Source organism: Schistocerca piceifrons, chromosome 3 (assembly GCF_021461385.2).
Source record: "Schistocerca piceifrons isolate TAMUIC-IGC-003096 chromosome 3, iqSchPice1.1, whole genome shotgun sequence".
NCBI classification, from domain to species: domain Eukaryota; kingdom Metazoa; phylum Arthropoda; class Insecta; order Orthoptera; family Acrididae; genus Schistocerca; species Schistocerca piceifrons.
In genome coordinates, this window is record NC_060140.1 from 9,574,619 (window position 1) to 9,595,837 (window position 21,219).

Genomic DNA, 21,219 nt, shown 5'->3' on the forward strand with positions numbered 1-21,219 from the left:
CGGGATTTAATATAAAATGCACAATGCAGACATAAGTACAAGAAGAGTAAATCTTCTCATTGTTTGTGATTTGGTTAGAGCGATTCCTGGAAGATAAGTATTGGTTTCCGATGCACTACTGCAGCTTTACTCTATCCCTTGGACTTTCACATTGACGATGAACAACAGAAATCGCGTGTTGATTTAATACAAAAGGCACAATGCTGACTTAAGTACAAGAAGAGTAAATCTTCTCATTGTTTGTGGATTGCTTTGATCGCTTCCTGGGAGATCAGTATTAGATTCCGATGCACTACTTCTGCGTTATTCGTTAGACCTTCAAATTGACGATGAAACAAAGATTGTGCGTCGGGATGTAATACAAAAGGCACAATGCCGACTTAAGTGCAAGAAGAGTAAATCTTCCCATTGTGTCTGGTTTGCTTTGAGCGCTTCCTGGGAGATCAGTATTAGATTCCGTTGCTCTACTGCAGCTGTAGTCTATCCATTGGACCTTCACGTTGACGATGAAACACAGAAATTGCGTCGGGATTTAATACAAAACGCACAATTCTGACTTAAGTACAAGAAGAGTAAATCTTCTCATTGTTTGAGGTTTGCTTTGAGCGTTTCTCGGGAGATCAGTATTACATTCCGATGCATTACTGCAGCTTTACTCTATCCCTCGGACCTTCACGTTGACGATGAAACACAGAAATTGCGTCGGGATTTAATATAAAATGCACAATGCAGACATAAGTACAAGAAGAGTAAATCTTCTCATTGTTCGTGGTTTGCTTTGAGCGTTTCCTGCGAGAAAAGTATTAGATTCCGATGCACTACTGCAGCTTTACTCTATCCCTTGGACCTTCACATTGACGATGAAACACAAAAATTGCGTCGGGATTTAATACAAAAGGCACAATGCCAACTTAAGTACAAGAAGAGTAAATCTTCTCATTGTTTGTGGTTTGTTTGGTGCGTTTCCTGGGGGATCAGTATTAGATTCCGATGCAGTACTGCAGCTTCACTCTATCCCTTGCAACTTCACATTGACAATGAAATACAGAAATTGCGTCGGGATTTAATACAAAAGGCACAATGCCGTCTTATAAACAAGAAGAGTAAATCTCCTCATTGTTTGTGCTTTGGTTTGAGCGTTTTCTGGGAGATAAGTATTGTATTCAGATGCACTACTGCAGCTTTACTCTATCCCTTGGACTTTCACATTGACGTTGAAACACAGAAATTGCGTCGGGAATTAATACAAAAGGCACAATGCCGACTTAAGTACAAGAAGAGTAAATCTTCTCATTGTTTGTGGTTTGTTTTGAGCGATTCCTGGGAGATTAGTATCAGATTCCGATTGACTACTGCAGCATTACTCTACCCCTTGGACCTTCACATTGACGATGGAACACAGAGATTGCGTCGGGATTGAATACTAAAGGCACAATAACGTTTTAAGTACCAGAAGAGTAATTTTTCTCATTGTTTCTGGCTTGCTTTGAGCGTTGCGTGGGAGAACAGTATTAGATTCCGATGCACCCTTACTTTTTTGGATCTTCACATTGACGATGAAACACAGAAATTGCGTCCGGATTTTATATGAAAGTCACAATGCTGACTTAAGTAGAAGTAGAGTAAATCTTCTCATTGTTTGTGGTTTGCTTTGAGCGTCTCCTGGGGGCTCAGTATTAGATTCCGATGCAGTACTGCAGCTTTACTCTGTCCCTTGGTCCTACACATTGACGATGAAACACAGAAATTGCGTCGTGATTTAACACAAAAAGCACAATGCCGACTTAAGCACAAGAAGAGTAATGCTTCACATTTTTTCTGGTTTGCTTTGAGCGTTCCTGGGAGATGAGTATTAGATTCCGATGCAGTACTGCAGCTTTACTCTGTCCCTTGGTCCTACACATTGACGATGAAACACAGAAATTGCGTCGTGATTTAACACAAAAAGCACAATGCCGACTTAAGCACAAGAAGAGTAATGCTTCACATTTTTTCTGGTTTGCTTTGAGCGTTCCTGGGAGATGAGTATTAGATTCCGATGCACTACTGCAGCTTCACTCTATCCCTTGCACCTTCACATTGACGATGAAACAAAGAAATCGCGTCGGGATTAAATACAAAAGGCACAATGCTGACTTGTAAACAAGAAGAGTAAATCTTCTCATTGTTTGTGGTTTGGTTTGAGCGTTTCCTGGGAGATAAGTATTGGATTCCGATGCACTACTACAGCTTTACTCTATCCCTTGGAACTTCACATTGAAGTTGAAACACAGAAATTGGGTCGGGATTTAACACAAAGGGCACAATGGCGACTTAAGTACAAGATGAGAAAATCTTTTCATTGTTCGTGGTTTGCTTTGAGCGTTTCGCTGGAGATCATTGTTAGATTCCGATGCATTACTGCAGCTTTACTCTATCCCTTGGAACTTCACTTCGACGATGAAACACAGAAATTGCGGCTGGATTTAATACAAAAAGCACAACGCCGACTTAAGGACAAGAAGAGTAAATTTTCTTATTGCTTGTGGTTTGCGAGGAGCGTTCCCTGGGGGATGAGTATTAGTTTCCGATGCACTACTGCAGCTTTACTCTATCCCTTACCTTCACACTGACGATGAAACACAGAAAATGCGTCGGTATTTAATACAAAAGGCACAATGCCGACTTAAGTACAAGAGGAGTAAATTTCGTATTGTTTCTGGTTTGCTTTGTGCGTTTCCTGGGCTATGAGTATTAGATTCCGGTGCATTACTGAAGCTTTACTCTATCCCTTGGAACTTCACATTGCGATGAAACACAGAAATTGCGTCGGGATTTAATACAAGGGTCACAATGCCGACGTAAGTACAAGGGGAGTAAATCTTCTCATTGTTTGTGGTTTGCTTTGAGCGTATCATGGAGATCAGTATTAGATTCCGATGCACTACTTCAGCTTTACTCTATCCCTTGGACTTTCACATTGACGATGAAACACAGAAATTGCGTCGGGATTTAATATAAAATGCACAACGCCGACATAAGTACAAGAAGAGTAAATGTTCTCATTGTTTGTGATTTGGTTTGAGCGATTCCTGGGAGATAAGTATTAGTTTCCGATGCACTACTGCAGCTTTACTCTATGCGTTGGACCTTCACATTGACGATGAAACACAGAAATTGCTTCGGGGTTTAATACAAAAGACACATTGCCGACATAAGTACAAGAAGATTAAATATTCTCATTGTTTGTTGTTTGCTTTGAGCGTTTCGTAAGAGATCAGTATTAGATTCCGAATCACTACTGCAGCTTTACTCTATCCCTTGGACCTTCGCATGACGATGAAACACAAATATTGCGGTGGGATTAAATACAAAACGCGCAGTGCCGACTTCAGTACAAGAAGAGTAATGCTTCACATTGTTTCTGGTTTGCTTTGAGAGTTTCCTGGGAGATCAGTATTAGATTCCGATGGACTACTGCAGCTTTACTCCATCCCTTGGACCTTCACATTGACGACGAAACACAGAAATTGGGTCGGGATTAAATACAAAAGGCATAATGCCGACTTAAGTACAAGAAGTGTAAATCTTTTCATTGTTTGTGCTTTTATTTTGAGCTTTTCCTGGGAGATCAGTATTAAATTCCGATGCAGTACTGCAGCCTCACTCTATCCCTTGCACCTTCACATTGACGATGAAACATAGAAATCGCGCCGGGATTTAATACAAAAGGCACAATGCCGACTTGTAAACAAGAAGAGTAAATCTTCTCATTGTTTGTGGTTTGGTTTGAGCGTTTCCTGGGAGATAAGTACTGGATTCCGATGCACTACTGCAGCTTTACTCTAACCCTTGGACCTTCACATTGAAGTTGAAACACAGAAATTGCGTCCGGATTTAACACAAAAGGCACAATGCCGATTTAAGTACAAGATGAGAAAATCTTTTCATTGTTCGTGGTTTGCTTTAAACGTTTCGTTGGAGATCAGTGTTAGATTCCGATGCATTACTGATGCTTTACTCTATTCCTTGGAACTTCACATCGACGATGAAACACATAAATGTCGTCGGGATTGAATACTTAAGGCACAATAACGACTTAAGTACCAGAAGAGTAATTCTCCTCATTGTTTCTGGTTTGCTTTGAGCGTTGCGTGGGAGGATAGTATTAGATTCCGATGCACTCTTACTTTTTTGGATTTTCACATTGACGAAGAAACACAGAAATTGCGTCGGGAATTAATACAAAACGCGCAATGCCGACTTAAGTAACGGAAGAGTAAATCTTCTCATTGTTTGCGGTTTGCTTTGAGCGTTTCTTGGGAGATCAGTATTAGATTGCGATGCACTTCTGCAGCTTTACTCTAACCCTTGGACGTTCACATTGACGATGAAACACAGAAACTGCGTCAGGATTTAATACAAAAGGCACAATGCCGACTTAAGTGCAAGAGGAGTCAAACTTCTCATTGTTCGTGGTTTGCTTTGAGCGTTTCCTGCGAGAAAAGTATTAGTTTCCGATGCACTACTGCAGCTTTACTCTATCCCTTGGACCTTCACATTGATGATGAAACACAGAAATTGCGTCGGGATTTAATACAAAAGGCACAATGCCAACTTAAGTACAAGAAGAGTAAATCTTCTCATTGTTTGTGGTTTGCTTGGAGCGTTTCCTGGGGGATCAGTATTAGATTCCAATGCAGTACTGTAGCTTCACTCTATCCCTTGCACCTTCACATTGACGATGAAAGACAGAAATCGCGTCGGGATTTAATACAAAAGGCACTATGCCGTCTTATAAACAAGAAGAGTAAGTCTTCTCATTGTTTGTGGGTTGGTTTGAGCGTTTTTTGGGAGATAAGTATTGTATTCAGATGCACTACTGCAGCTTTACTATATCCCTTCGACCTTCACATTGACGATGAAACACAGAAATTGCGTCGGGAATTAATACAAAAGGCACAATGCCGACTTAAGTACAAGAAGAGTAAATCTTCTCATTGATTGTGGTTTGTTTTGAGCGATTCCTGGGAGATCAGTATTTGATTCCGACAGACTACTGCAGCTTTACTCTACCCCTTGGACCTTCACATTGTCGATGAAACACAGAAACTGCGTCGTGTTTGATTACTTAAGGCACAATAACGACTTAAGTACCAGAAGAGTAATTCTCCTCATTGTTTCTGGTTTGCTTTGAGCGTTGCGTGGGAGAACAGTATTAGATTCCGATGCACTCTTACATTTTTGGATTTTCACATTGACAATGAATCACAGAAAATGCGTCGGGATTTAATACGAAAGGCACAATGCTGACTTAAGTAGAAGTAGAGTAAATCTTCTCATTGTTTGTGGTTTGCTTTGAGCGTCTCCTGGGGGATCAGTATTAGATTCCGATGCAGTACTTCAGCTTTACTCTGTCCCTTGGTCCTACATATTAACGATGAAACACAGAAATTGCGTCGTGAGTTAACACAAAATGCACAATACCGACTTAAGCACAAGAAGAGTAATGCTTCACATTGTTTCTGGTTTGCTTTGAGCGTTTCCTGGGAGATGACTATTAGATTCCGATGCATTAGTGCAGCTTTACTCCATCCCTTGGACCTTCACATTGACGATGAAACACAGAAAATGCGTCGGGATTTAATACGAAAGGCACAATGCTGACTTAAGTAGAAGTAGAGTAAATCTTCTCATTGTTTGTGGTTTGCTTTGAGCGTCTCCTGGGGGATCAGTATTAGATTCCGATGCAGTACTTAAGCTTTACTCTGTCCCATGGTCCTACACATTAACGATGAAACACAGAAATTGCGTCGTGATTTAACACAAAAAGCACAATACCGACTTAAGCACAAGAAGAGTAATGCTTCACATTGTTTCTGGTTTGCTTTGAGCGTTTCCTGGGAGATGAGTATTAGATTCCGATGCACTACTGCAGCTTTACTCCATCCCTTGGACCTTCACATTGACGATGAAACACAGAAATTGCGTCCGGATTTAACACAAAAGGCACAATGCCGACTTAAGTACAAGATGAGAAAATCTTTTCATTGTTCGTGGTTTTCTTTGAGCGTTTCGTTGGAGATCAGTGTTAGATTCCGATGCATTACTGATGCTTTACTCTATTCCTTGGAACTTCACATCGACGATGAAACACAGAAATTGCTTCTGGATTTAATACAAAAGGCACAATGCCGACTTCAGGACAACAAGAGTAAATTTACTTGCTGCTTGTGGTTTGCCAGGAGCGTTTGCTGGGGGATGAGTATTAGATTCCGATGCACTACTGCAGCTTTACTCTATCCCTTACCTTCACATTGACGTTGAAACACAGAAATTTCGTCGGTATTTAATACAGTTTAATACATTGACGATGAGAAGATTGACTCCTCTTGTACTTAAGCCGGCATTGTGCCTTTAGTATTGAATGCTGACGGAATTTCTGTGTTTCATCGGCATGTGACCGTCCAAGGGTTAGAGTAAAGCTGCAGAAGTGCATCGGAATCTAATACTGATCTCCCAGGAAACGCTCAAAGCAAACCAGACGCAATGGGAAAATTTACTCCTCTTACACTTAAGTCGGCATTGTGCCTTTTGTATTAAATCCCGACGCAATTTCTTTCTTTCATCGTCAATTTGAAGGTCTAAGGGATAACGTAGCAGTAGTGCACTACTGCAGCTTTACTCTATCCCTTGGACCTTCACATTGACGATGAAACACAGAAATGGCGTCGGGATTTAATACAAAAGGCGCAATGGCAACTTAAGTACAAGAAGAGTAAATCTTCTCATTGTTTCTGGTTTGCTTGGAGCGTTTCCTGGGGGATCAGTATTAGATTCCCATGCAGTACTGCAGCTTCAATCTATCCCTTGCACCTTCACATTGACGATGAAAGCAGACATCGCGTCGGGATTTAATACAAAAGGCACAATGCCGATTTATAAACTTGAAGAGTAAATCTTCTCATTGTTTGTGGTTTGGTTTGAGCGTTTTCTGGGAGATAAGTATTCGATTCAGATGCACTACTGCAGCTTTACTCTATCCCTTAGACGTTCACATTGACGTTGAAACACAAAAATTGCGTCGGGATTTAATACAAAAGGCACAATGCCGACTTAAGTACAAGAAGAGTAAATCTTCTCATTGCTTGTGGTTTGTTATGAGCGATTCCTGGGAGATCAGTATTAGATTCCGATTGACTACTGCAGCTTTACTCTACCCCTTGGACCTTCACATTGACGATGAAGCACAGAAATTGCGTCGGGATTGAATACTTAAGGCACAATAACGACTTAAGTACCAGAAGAGTAATTCTTCTCATTAATTCTGGTTTGCTTTGAGCGTTGCGTGGGAGACCAGTATTAGATTCCGATGCACTCTAACTTTTTTGGATCTTCAAATTGACGATGAAACACAGAAATTGCGTCGGGATATAATACGAAAGGCACAATGCTGACTTTAGTAGAAGTAGAGTAAATCTTCTCATTGATTGTGGTTTGCTTTGAGCGTCTCCTGGGGGATCAGTATTAGATTCCGATGCAGTAGTGCAGCTTTACTCTGTCCCTTGGTCCTACACATTTACGATGAAACTCAGAAGTTGCGTCGTGATTTAACAGAAAAAGCACAATGCCGACTTAAGCACAAGAAGAGAAATGCTTCACATTGTTTCTGGTTTGCTTTGAGCGTTTCCTGGGAGATCAGTATTAGATTCCGATGCACTACTGCAGCTTTACTCTATCCCTTGGACCTTCACATTGAAGTTGAAACACACTAATTGCGCCGGGATTGAACACAAAAGGCACAATGCCGACTTAAGTACAAGATGAGAAAATCTTTTCATTGTTCGTGGTTTGCTTTGAGCGTTTCGTTCGATATCAGTGTTAGATTCCGATGCATCACTGCAGCTTTACTCTATCCCTTAGAACTTCACATCGACGATGAAACGCAGAAATTGCATCTGTATTTAATACAAAAGGCACAATGCCGACTTAAGTACAAGAAGAGTAAATTTTCATATTGCTTGTGGTTTGCCAGGAGCGTTTCCTGGAGGATGAGTATTAGATTCCGATGCACTACTGCAGCTTTACTCTATCCCTTACCTTCACATTGACGACGAAACACAGGAATTGCGACAGGATTTAATACAAAAGGCACAATGCCGACTTAAGTATAAGAGGAGTGAATCTTCTCATTGTTCGTGGTTTGCTTTGAGCGTTTCCTGCGAGAAAAGTATTAGATTCCGATGCACTACTGCAGCTTTACTCTATCCCTTTGACCTTCACATTGACGATGAAACACAGAAATTGCGTCGGGATTAAATACAAAAGGCACAATGCCGACTTAAGTACAAGAAGTGTAAATATTTTCATTGTTTGTGGTTTTATTTTGAGCGTTTCCTGGGAGATCAGTATTAGATTCCGATGCAGTACTGCAGCTTCACTCTATCCCTTGCACCTTCACATTGACGATGAAACGTAGAAATCGCGTCGGGATTTAATACAAAGGGCACAATGCCGACTTATAAACAAGAAGAGTAAATCTTCTGATTGTTTGTGGTTTGGTTTGAGCGTTTCCTGGGAGATGAGTATTGGATTCCGATGCACTACGGCAGCTTTACTCTATCCCTTGGACCATCACATTGAAGTTGAAACACAGAAATTGGGTCGGGATTTAACACAAAAGCACAAAGCCGACATAAGTACAAGATGAGAAAATCTTTTCATTGTTCGTGGTTTGCTTTGAGCGTTTCGTGGGAGATCAGTATTAGATTCCGATGCATTACTGCAGCTTTACTCTATCCCTTGGAACTTCACGTCGACGATCAAACACAGAATTTGCGTCGGGATTTAATTCAAAGGTCACAATGCCGACATAAGTACAAGAGGAGTAAATCTTCTCATTGTTTGTGGTTTGCTTTGAGTGATTCATGGAGATCAGTATTAGATTCCGATGCACTACTGCAGCTTTACTCTATCCCTTGGACTTTCACATTGACGATGAAACACAGAAATTGCGTCGGGATTTAATATAAAATGCACAATGCCGATATAAGTACAAGAAGAGTAAATTTTCTCATTGTTTGTGGATTGCTTTGAGTGTTTCCTGGAAGATCAGTATTAGATTCCGATGCACTACTGCTACGTTATCCATTAGACCTTCAAATTGACGATGAAAGAAAGAAATTGCGTCGGGATTTAATACAAAAGGCACAATGCCGACTTAAGTGTAAGAGGAGTAAATTTTCCCATTGTGTCTGGGTTGCTTTGAGCGTTTCCTGGGAGATCAGTATTAGATTCCGATGCACTTCTGCAGCTTTACTCTAACCCTTGGACGGTCACATTGCCGATGAAACACAGAAATTGCGTCAGCATTTAATACTAAAGGCACAATGCCTTGTGGTTTGGTTTGAGCGTTTCCTGGGAGATAAGTATTGGATTCCGATGCACTACTGCAGCTTTACTCTATCCCTTGGACCTTCACATTGAAGTTGAAACACAGAAATTGGGTCGGGATTTAACACAAAAGGCACAATGCCGACTTAAGTACAAGATGAGAAAATCTTTTCATTGTTCGTGGTTTGCTTTGAGCGTTTCGTGGGAGATCAGTATTAGATTCCGATAAATTACTGCAGCTTTACTCTATCCCTTGGATTTTCACGTCGACGATGAAACACAGAAATTGCGTCGGGATTTAATTCAAAGGTCACAATGCCGACATAAGCACAAGAGGAGTAAATCTTCTCATTGTTTGTGGTTTGCTTTGAGCGTTTCCTGGGAGATCAGTATTAGATTGCGATGCACAACTTCAGCTTTACTCTATCCCCTGGACTTTCACATTGACGATGATACACAGAAATTGCGTCGGGATTTAATACAAAATGCACAATGTCGACATAAGTAGAAGAAGAGTAAATCTCCTAATTGTTTGTGATTTGGTTTAAGCGATTCCTGGGAGATAAGTATCAGATTCCGATGCACTACTGCAGCTTTACTCTAACCCTTGGACTTTCGCATTGACGATGAAACACATCAATTGCGTTGCGATTTAATACAAAACGCGCAGTGCCGAGTTCAGTAAAAAAGATTAAATCTTCTCATTGTTTGTGGTTTGCTTTGAGCGTTTCCTGGGAGATCAGTATTAGATTGCGATGCACAACTGCAGCTTTACTCTATCCCTTGGACCTTTACATTGACGATGAAACACAGAAATTGCTTCGGGATATGATACAAAAGGCACAATGCCGACTTAAGTACAAGAAGAGTAATTCTTCTCATTGTTTGTGGTTTGTTCTAAGCGATTCCTGGGAGATCAGTATTAGATTCCGATAGACTACTGCAGCTTTCCTCTACCCCTTGGACCTTCACATTGACGATGAAACACAGAAATTGCGTCTGGATCGAATTCATAAGGCACAAAAACGACTTAAGTTCCAGAAGAGTAAATCTCCTCATTGTCTCTGGTTTGCTTAGAGCGTTGCGTGGGAGAACAGTATTAGATTCCGATGCACTCTAACTTTTTGGGATCTTCACATTGACGATGAAACACGGAAATTGCGTCGGGATTTAATACAAAGGTCACAATGCCGACTTATGTTAAAGAGGAATAAATCTTCTCATTGTTTGTGGTTTGCTTTGAGCGTTTCATGGAGATCTGTATTAGATTCCGATGCTCTACTGCAGCTTCACTCTATCCCTTGGACTTTCACATTGACGTAGAAACACAGAAATGGCGTCGGGATTTAATATAAAATGCACAATGACGACATAAGTACAAGAAGAGTAAATTTTCTCATTGTTTGTGGTTTGGTTTAAGCGACTCCTGGGAGATAAGTGTTAGTTTCCGATGCACTACTGCAGCTTTACTCTATCCCTTGGACCTTCACATTGACGATGAAACACAGATATTGCGTCGGGATTTAATACAAAAGGCACAATACCGACTTAAGTACAAGAAGAGTAAATGTTCTCATTGTTTCTGGTTTGCTTTGAGCGTTGCGTGATAGAACAGTATTAGATTCCGGTGCACTCTAACTTTTTTGGATCTTAACGTTGACGATGAAACACAAAAATTGCGTCGGGATTTAATACGAAACGCACAATGCTGACTTAAGTAGAAGTAGAGTAAATCTTCTCTTTGTTTGTGGTTTGCTTTGAGCGTCTCCTGGGGGATCAGTATTAGATTCCGATGCAGTACTGCAGCTTTACTCATTCCCTTGGTCCTACACATTGACGATGAATCACAGAAATAGCGTCGTGATTTCATACAAAAAGCACAATGCCGACTTAAGTACAAGAAGAGTAATGCTTCACATTGTTTCTGGTTTGCTTTGAGCGTTTCCTGGGAGATAAGTATTGGATTCCGATGCACTACTGCAGATTTACTCTATCCCTTGGACCTTCACATTGAAGTTGAAAAACAGAAATTGGGACGGGATTTAACACAAAAGGCACAATGCCGACTTAAGTACAAGATGAGAAAATCTTTTCATTGTTCGTGGTTTGCTTTGAGCGTTTCGTTGGAGATCAGTGTTAGATTCCGATGCAATACTGCAGCTTTACTCAATCCCTGGGAACTTCACATCGACGATGAAACACAGAAATAGCGTCTGGATTTAATACAAAAGGCACAATGCCGACTTAAGGACAAGAAGAGTAGATTTTCTTATTGCATGTGGTTTGCCAGGAGCGTTTCCTGGGGGATGAGTATTAGATTCCGATGCACTACTGTAGCTTTACTCTATCCCTTGCCTTCACATTGACAATGAAACACAGAAATTGCGTCCGTATATAATACAAAAGGCACAATGCCGACTTATGTACAAGAAGAGTAAATTTCTCATTGTTTCTGGTTTACTTGTGCGTTTCCTGGGCTATGAGTATTAGATTCCGGAGCATTATTGCAGCTTTACTCTATCCCTTGGAACTTCACATTGCGATGAAACACAGAAATTGCGTCGGGATTTAATACAAAGGTAACAATGCCGACTTACGTTCAAGAGGAGTAAATCTTCTCATTGTTTGTGGTTTGCTTTGAGCGTTTCATGGAGATCAGTATTAGATTCCGATGCACTACTGCAGCTTTACTCTATCCCTTGGACTTTCACATTGACGATGAATCACAGAAATTGCGTCGAGATTTAATATAAAATGCACAATGCCGACATAAGTACAAGAAGAGTAAATCTTCTCATTGTTTGTGGTTTGGTTTGAGCGTTTCCTGGGAGATAAGTATTGGATTCCGATGCACTACTGCAGCTTTACTCTATACCTTGGACCTTCACATTGAAGATGAAACACAGAAATTGGGTCGGGATTTAACACAAAAGGCACAATGCCGACTTAAGTACAAGATGAGAAAATCTTTTCATTGTTCTTGGTTTGCTTTGAGCGTTTCGTGGGAGATCAGTATTAGATTCCGAAAAATTACTGCAGCTTTACTCTATCCCTTGGAACTTCACGTCGACGATGAAACACAGAAATTGCGTCGGGATTCAATTCAAAGGTCACAATGCCGACATAAGTACAAGTGGAGTAAATCTTCTCATTGTTTGTGGTTTGCTTTGAGCGTTTCCTGGGAGATCAGTATTAGATTGCGATGCACATCTGCAGCTTTACTCTATCCCTTGGACTTTCACATTGACGATGATACACAGAAATTGCGTCGGGATTTAATACAAAATGCACAATACCGACATAGGTAGAAGAAGAGTAAATCTCCTCATTGTATGTGATTTGGTTTAAGCGATTCCCGGGAGATAAGTATTAGATTCCGTTGCACTACTGCAGCTTTACTCTATCCCTTGGACCTTCACATTGACGATGAAACACAGAAACTGCTTCGGGATTTAATACAAAAGGCACAATGCCGACTTAAGTACAAGAAGAGTAAATATTCTCATTGTTTGTTGTTTGTTTTGAGCGTGTCGTAAGAGATCAGTATTAGACTCCGATGCACTACTGCCGCTTTACTCTATCCCTTGGACCTTCGCATTGACGATGAAACAAATCAATTGCGTTGGGATTTAATACAAAACGCGCAGTGCCGACTTCAGTAAAAGAGATTAAATCTTCTCATTGTTTGTGGTTTGCTTTGAGCGTTTCCTGGGAGATCAGTATTAGATTGCGATGCACAACTGCAGCTTTACTCTATCCCTTGGACCTTTACATTGACGATGAAACACAGAAATTGCGTCGGGATTTAATACAAAAGGCACAATGCCGACTTAAGTACAAGAAGAGTAAATCTTCTCATTGTTTGTGGTTTGTTTTGAGCGATTCCTGGGAGATCACTATTAGATTCCGATTGACTACTGCAGCTTTACTCTACCCCTTGGACCTTCACATTGACGATGAAACACAGAAATTGCGTCGGGATTGAATACATAAGGCACAATAACGACTTAAGTACCAGAAGAGTAAATCTTCTCATTGTTTCTGGTTTGCTTTGAGCGTTGCGTGGGTGAACAGTATTAGATTCCGATGCACTGTAACTTTTTTGGATCTTAACATTGACGATGAAACACAAAATTTGCGTCGGGATTTGATACGAAAGGCACAATGCTGACTTAAGTAGAAGTAGAGTAAATCTTCTCTTTGTTTGTGGTTTGCTTTGAGCGTCTCCTGGGGGATCAGTATTAGATTCCGATGCAGTACTGCAGCTTTACTCATTCCCTTGGTCCTACACATTGACGATGAATCACAGAAATAGCGTCGTGATTTAATACAAAAAGCACAATGCCGACTTAAGTACATGAAGAGAAATGCTTCACATTGTTTCTGGTTTGCTTTGAGCGTTTCCTGGGAAATAAGTATTGGATTCCGATGCACTACTGCAGCTTTACTCTCTCCCTTGGACCTTCACATTGAAGTTGAAAAACAGAAATTGGGACGGGATTTAACACAAAAGGCACAATGCCGACATAAGTACAAGAGGAGAAAATCTTTTCATTTTTCGTGGTTTGCTTTGAGCGTTTCGTTGGAGATCAGTGTTAGATTCCGATGCATTACTGCAGCTTTACTCAATCCCTGGGAACTTCACATCGACGATGAAACACAGAAATAGCGTCTGGGTTTAATACAAAAGGCACAATGCCGACTTAAATACAAGAAGAGTAAATTTCTCATTGTTTCTGGTTTGCTTGTGCGTTTCCTGGGCTATGAGTATTAGATTCCGGAGCATTATTGCAGCTTTACTCTATCCCTTGGAACTTCACATTGCGATGAAACACAGAAATAGCGTCGGAATTTAATACAAAGGTAACAATGCCGACTTAAGTTCAAGAGGAGTAAATCTTCTCATTGTTTGTGGTTTGCTTTGAGCGTTTCATGGAGATCAGTATTAGATTCCGGTGCACTACTGCAGCTTTACTCTATCCCTTGGACTTTCACATTGACGATGAATCACAGATATTGCGTCGAGATTTAATATAAAATGCACAATGCCGACATAAGTACAAGAAGAGTAGATCTTCTCATTGTTTGTGGTTTTGTTTGAGCGTTTCCTGGGAGATAAGTATTGGATTCCGTTGCACTACTGCAGCTTTACTCTATCCCTTGGACCTTCACATTGAAGTTGAAACACAGAAATTGGGTCGGGATTTAACACAAAAGGCACAATGCCGACTTAAGTACAAGATGAGAAAATCTTTTCATTGTTCGTGGTTTGCTTTGAGCGTTTCGTGGGAGATCAGTATTAGATTCCGATAAATTACTGCAGCTTTACTCTATCCCTTGGAACTTCACGTCGACGATGAAACACAGAAATTGCGTCGGGATTGAATACATAAGGCACAAAAACGACTTAAGTTCCAGAAGAGTAAATCTCCTCATTGTCTCTGGTTTGCTTAGAGCGTTGCGTGGGAGAACAGTATTAGATTCCGATGCACTCTAACTTTTTGGGATCTTCACATTGACGATGAAACACAGAAATGGCGTCGGGATTTAATACAATGGTCACAATGCCGACTTATGTACAAGAGGAGTAAATCTTCTCATTGTTTGTGGTTTGCTTTGAGCGTTTCATGTTGATCAGTATTAGATTCCGACGCACTACTGCAGCTTCACTCTATCCCTTGGACTTTCACATTGACGATGAAACACAGATATTGCGTCGAGATTTAATATAAAATGCACAATGCCGACATAAGTACAAGAAGAGTAGATCTTCTCATTGTTTGTGATTTGGTTTGAGCGATTCCTGGGAGATAAGTATTAGTTTCCGATGCACTAGTGCAGCTTTACTCTATCCCTTGGACCTTCACATTGACGATGAACAACAGAAATCGCGTCGTTATTTAATACAAAAGGCACAATGCTGATTCAAGTACAAGAAGAGTAAATCTTCTCATTGCTTGTGATTTGGTTTAAGCGATTCCTGGGAGATAAGTATTAGTTTCCGATGCACTACTGCAGCTTTACTCTATCCCTTGGACCTTCACATTGACGATGAAACACAGATATTGCGTCGGGATTTAATACAAAAGGCACAATGCCGACTTAAGTACAAGAAGAGTAAATGTTCTCATTGTTTGTTGTTTGTTTTGAGCGTTTCGTAAGAGCTTAGTATTAGATTACGATGCACTACTGCAGCTTTCCTCTATCCCTTGGACCTTCGCATTGACGATGAAACACAGAAATTGAGTTGGGATTTAATACTAAACGCGCAGTGCAGACTTCAGTACAAGAAGAGTAAATCTTCTCATTGCTTGTGGTTTGCTTTGAGCGTTTCCTGGGAGATCAGTATTACACTGCGATGCGCAACTGCAGCTTTACTATATCCCTTGGACCTTTACATTGCAGATGAAACACAGAAATTGCGTCGGGATTTAATACAAAAGGCACAATGCCGACTTAAGTACAAGAAGAGGTAATCTTCTCATTGTTTTTGGTTTGATTTGAGCGATTCCTGGTAGATCAGTATTAGATTCCGATTGTCTATTGCAGCTTTACTCTACCCCTTGGACCTTCACATTGACAATGAAACACAGAAATTGCGTCGGGATTTAATACAAAGGTAACAATGCCAACTTAAGTTCAAGAGGAGTAAATCTTCTCATTGTTTGTGGTTTGCTTTGAGCGTTTCATGGAGATCAGTATTAGATTCCGATGCACTACTGCAGCTTTGCTCTATCCCTTGGACTTTCACTTTGACAATGAATCACAGAAATTGCGTCGCGATTTAATATAAAATGCACAATGCCGACATATGTACAAGAAGAGTAAATCTTATCATTGTTTGTGATTTGGTTTGAGCGAATCCTGGGAGATAAGTATTAGTTTCCGATGCACTAGTGCAGCTTTACCCTATCCCTTGGACCTTCACATTGACGATGAACAACAGAAATCGCGTCGGGATTTAATACAAAAGGCACAATGCCAACTTAAGTACAACAAGAGTAAATCTTCTCATTGTTTGTGGTTTACTTGGAGCGTTTCCAGGGGGATCAGTATTAGATTCCGATGCAGTACTGGAGCTTCACTCTATCCCTTGCACCTTCACATTGACGATGAAACACAGAAATTGCGTAGGGAATTAATACAAAACGTGCAATGCCGACTTAAGTACAAGAAGAGTAAACCTTCTCACTGTTTGTGGCTTGTTTTGAGCGATTCCTGGGAGATCAGTATTAGATTCCGATATACTACTGCAGCTTTACTCTAACCCTTGGACGTTCACATTGACTATGAAACACAGAAATTGCGTCAGGATTTAATACAAAAGGCACAATGCCGACTTAAGTAGAAGAGGAGCCAATCTTCTCATCGTTCGTGGTTTGCTTTGAGCGCTTCCTGCGAGAAAAGTATTAGATTCCGATGTACTACTGCAGCTTTACTCTATCCCATGGGACTTCACATTGACGATGAAATACAGAAATTGCGTCGGGATTTAATACAAAACTCACAATGCCAACTTAAGTACAAGAAGAGTAAATCTTCTCATTGTTTGTGGTTTACCTGGAGCGTTTACTGGGGGATCAGTATTAGATTCCGATGTTTTACTGCAGCCTCACTCTATCCCTTGCACCTTCACATTGACGATGAAACACAGAAATTGCGTCGGGAATTAATACAAAACGCACAATGCCGACTTAAGTACAAGAAGAGTAAATCTTCTCATTGTTTCTGGTTTGCTTTGAGCGTTGCGTGGGAGAACAGTATTAGATCCCGATGCACTCTAACTTTTCTGGATCTTAACATTGACGACGAAACACAAAAATTGCGTCGGGATTTAATACGAAAGGCACAATGCTGACTTAAGTAGAAGTAGAGTAAATCTTCTCTTTGTTTGTGGTTTGCTTTGAGCGTCTCCTGGGGGATCAGTTTTAGATTCCGATGCAGTACTGCAGCTTTACTCATTCCCTTGGTCCTATACATTGACGATGAATCACAGAAATAGCGTCGTGATTTAATACAAAAAACACAATGCCGACTTAAGTACAAGGAGAGTAATGCTTCACATTGTTTCTGGTTTGCTTTGAGCGTTTCCTGGGAGATTAGTATTGGATTCCGATGCACTACTGCAGCTTTACTCTATCTCTTGGACCTTCACATTGAAGTTGAAACACAGAAATTGGGACGGAATTTAACACAAAAGGCACAATGCCGACTTAAGTACAAGATGAGAAAATCTTTTCATTGTTCGTCGTTTGCTTTGAGCGTTTCGTTGGAGATCAGTGTTAGATTCCGATGCATTACTGCAGCTTTACTCAATCCATGGGAACTTCACATCGACGATGAAACACAGAAATAGCGTCTGGGTTTAATACAAAAGGCTCAATGCCGACTTAAGGACAAGAAGAGTAGATTTTCTTATTGCATGTGGTTTGCCAGGAGCGTTTCCTGGGGGATGAGTATTAGATTCCGATGCACTACTGCAGCTTTACTCTATCCCTTACCTTCACATTGACGATGAAACACAGATTTTGCGTCGGTATATAATACAAAAGGCACAATGCCGACTTAAGTACAAGAAGAGTAAATTTCTCATTGTTTCTGGTTTGCTTGTGCGTTTCCTTGGCTATGAGTATTAGATTCCGGAGCATTATTGCAGCTTTTCTCTATCCCTTGGAACTTCACATTGCGATGAAACACAGAAATTGCGTCGGGATGTAATACAAAGGTAACAATGCCGACTTAAGTTCAAGAGGAGTAAATCTTCTCATTGTTTGTGGTTTGCTTTGAGCGTTTCATGGAGATCAGTATTAGATTCCGATGCACTACTGCAGCTTTACTCTATCCCTTGGACTTTCACATTGACGATGAATCACAGATATTGTGTCGAGATTTAATATAAAATGCACAATGCCGACATAAGTACAAGAAGAGTAAATCTTCTCATTGTTTGTGGTTTGGTTTGAGCGTTTCCTGGGAGATAAGTATTGGATTCCGATGCACTACTGCAGCTTTACTCTATCCCTTGGACCTTCACATTGAAGTTGAAACACAGAAATTGGGTCGGGATATAACACAAAAGGCACAATGCCGACTTAAGTACAAGATGAGAAAATCTTTTCATTGTTCGTGGTTTGCTTTGAGCGTTTCGTGGGAGATCAGTATTAGATTCCGATAAATTACTGCAGCTTTACTCTATCCCTTGGAACTTCACGTCGACGATGAAACACAGAAATTGCGTCGGGATTTAATTCAGAGGTCACAATGCCGACATAAGTACAAGAGGAATAAATCTTCTCATTGTTTGTGGTTTGTTTTGAGCGATTCCTGGGAGATCAGTATTAGATTCCGATTGACTACTGCAGCTTTACTCTACCCCTTAGACCTTCACATTGACGATGAAACACAGAAATTGCGTCGGGATTGATTACATAAGGCACAATAACGACTTAAGTACCAGGAGAGTAAATCTCCTCATTGTCTCTGGTTTGCTTAGAGCGAAGCGTGGGAGAACAGTATTAGATTCCGATGCACTCTAACTTTTTGGGATCTTCACATTGACGATGAAACACAGAAATTGCGTCGGGATTTAATACAAAGGACACAATGCCGACTTATGTACAAGAGGAGTAAATCTTCTCATTGTTTGTGGTTTGCTTTGAGCGTTTCATGGTGATCAGTATTAGATTCCGACGCACTACTGCAGCTTCACTCTTGCCCTTGGACTTTCACATTGACGATGAAACACAGAAATTGCGTCGGGATTTAATATAAAATGCACAATGACGACATAAGTACAAGAAGAGTAAATCTTCTCATTGTTTGTGATTTGGTTTGAGCGATTCCTGGGAGATAAGTATTAGTTTCCGATGCACTAGTGCAGCTTTACTCTATCCCTTGGACCTTCACATTGACGATGAACAACAGAAATCGCGTCTTGATTTAATACAAAAGGGACAATGCTGATTCAAGCACAAGAAGAGTAAATCTTCTCATTGCTTGTGATTTGGTTTAAGCGATTCCTGGGAGATAAGTATTAGTTTCCGATGCACTACTGCAGCTTTACTCTATCCCTTGGACCTTCACATTGACGATGAAACACAGATATTGCGTCGGGATTTAATACAAAAGGCACAATGCCGACTTAAGTACAAGAAGAGTAAATGTTCTCATTGTTTGTTGTTTGTTTTGAGCGTTTCGTAAGAGCTTAGTATTAGATTACGATGCACTACTGCAGCTTTCCTCTATCCCTTGGACCTTCGCATTGACAATGAAACACAGAAATTGAGTTGGGATTTAATACTAAACGCGCAGTGCCGACTTCAGTACAAGAAGAGTAAATTTTCTCATTGTTTGTGGTTTGCTTTGAGCGTTTCCTGGGAGATCCGTATTACATTGCGATGCACAACTGCAGCTTTACTATATCCCTTGGACCTTTACATTGCAGATGAAACACAGAAATTGCGTCGGGATTTAATACAAAAGGCACAATGCCGACTTAAGTACAAGAAGAGTAAATCTTGTCATTATTTGTGGTTTGATTTGAGCGATTCCTGGTAGATCAGTATTAGATTCCGATTGTCTACTGCAGCTTTACTCTACCCCTTGGACCTTCACATTGACAATGAAACACAGAAATTGCGTCGGGATTGAATACATAATTCACAATAACGACTTAAGTACCAGCAGAGTAAATCTTCTCATTGTTTCTGGTTTTCTTTGAGCGTTGCGTGGGAGAACAGTATTAGATCCCGATGCACTCTAACTTTTCTGGATCTTAACATTGACGACGAAACACAAAAATTGCGTCGGGATTTAATACGAAAGGCACAATGCTGACTTAAGTAGAAGTAGAGTTAATCTTCTCTTTGTTTGTGGTTTGCTTTGAGCGTCTCCTGGGGGATCAGTATTAGATTCCGATGCAGTACTGCAGCTTTACTCATTCCCTTGGTCCTATACATTGACGATGAATCACAGAAATAGCGTCGTGATTTAATACAAAAAACACAATGCCGACTTAAGTACAAGAAGAGCAATGCTTCACATTGTTTCTGGTTTGCTTTGAGCGTTTCCTGGGAGATTAGTATTGGATTCCGATGCACTACTGCAGCTTTACTCTATCCCTTGGACCTTCACATTGAAGTTGAAACACAGAAATTGGGACGGAATTTAACACAAAAGGCACAATGCCGACTTAAGTACAAGATGAGAAAATCTTTTCATTGTTCGTGGTTTGCTTTGAGCGTTTCGTTGGAGATCAGTGTTAGATTCCGATGCATTACTGCAGCTTTACTCAATCCATGGGAACTTCACATCGACGATGAAACACAGAAATAGCGTCTGGGTTTAATACAAAAGGCTCAATGCCGACTTAAGGACAAGAAGAGTAGATTTTCTTATTGCATGTGGTTTGCCAGGAGCGTTTCCTGGGGGATGAGTATTAGATTCCGATGCACTACTGCAGCTTTACTCTATCCCTTACCTTCACATTGACGATGAAACACTGAAATTGCGTCGGTATATAATACAAAAGGCACAATGCCGACTTAAGTACAAGAAGAGTAAATTTCTCATTGTTTCTGGTTTGCTTGTGCGTTTCCTGGGCTATGAGTATTAGATTCCGGAGCATTATTGCAGCTTTACTCTATCCCTTGGAACTTCACATTGCGATGAAACACAGAAATTGCGTCGGGATTTAATACAAAGGTAACAATGCCGACTTAAGTTCAAGAGGAGTAAATCTTCTCATTGTTTGTGGTTTGCTTTGAGCGTTTCATGGAGATCAGTATTAGATTCCGATGCACTACTGCAGCTTTACTCTATCCCTTGGACTTTCACATTGACGATGAA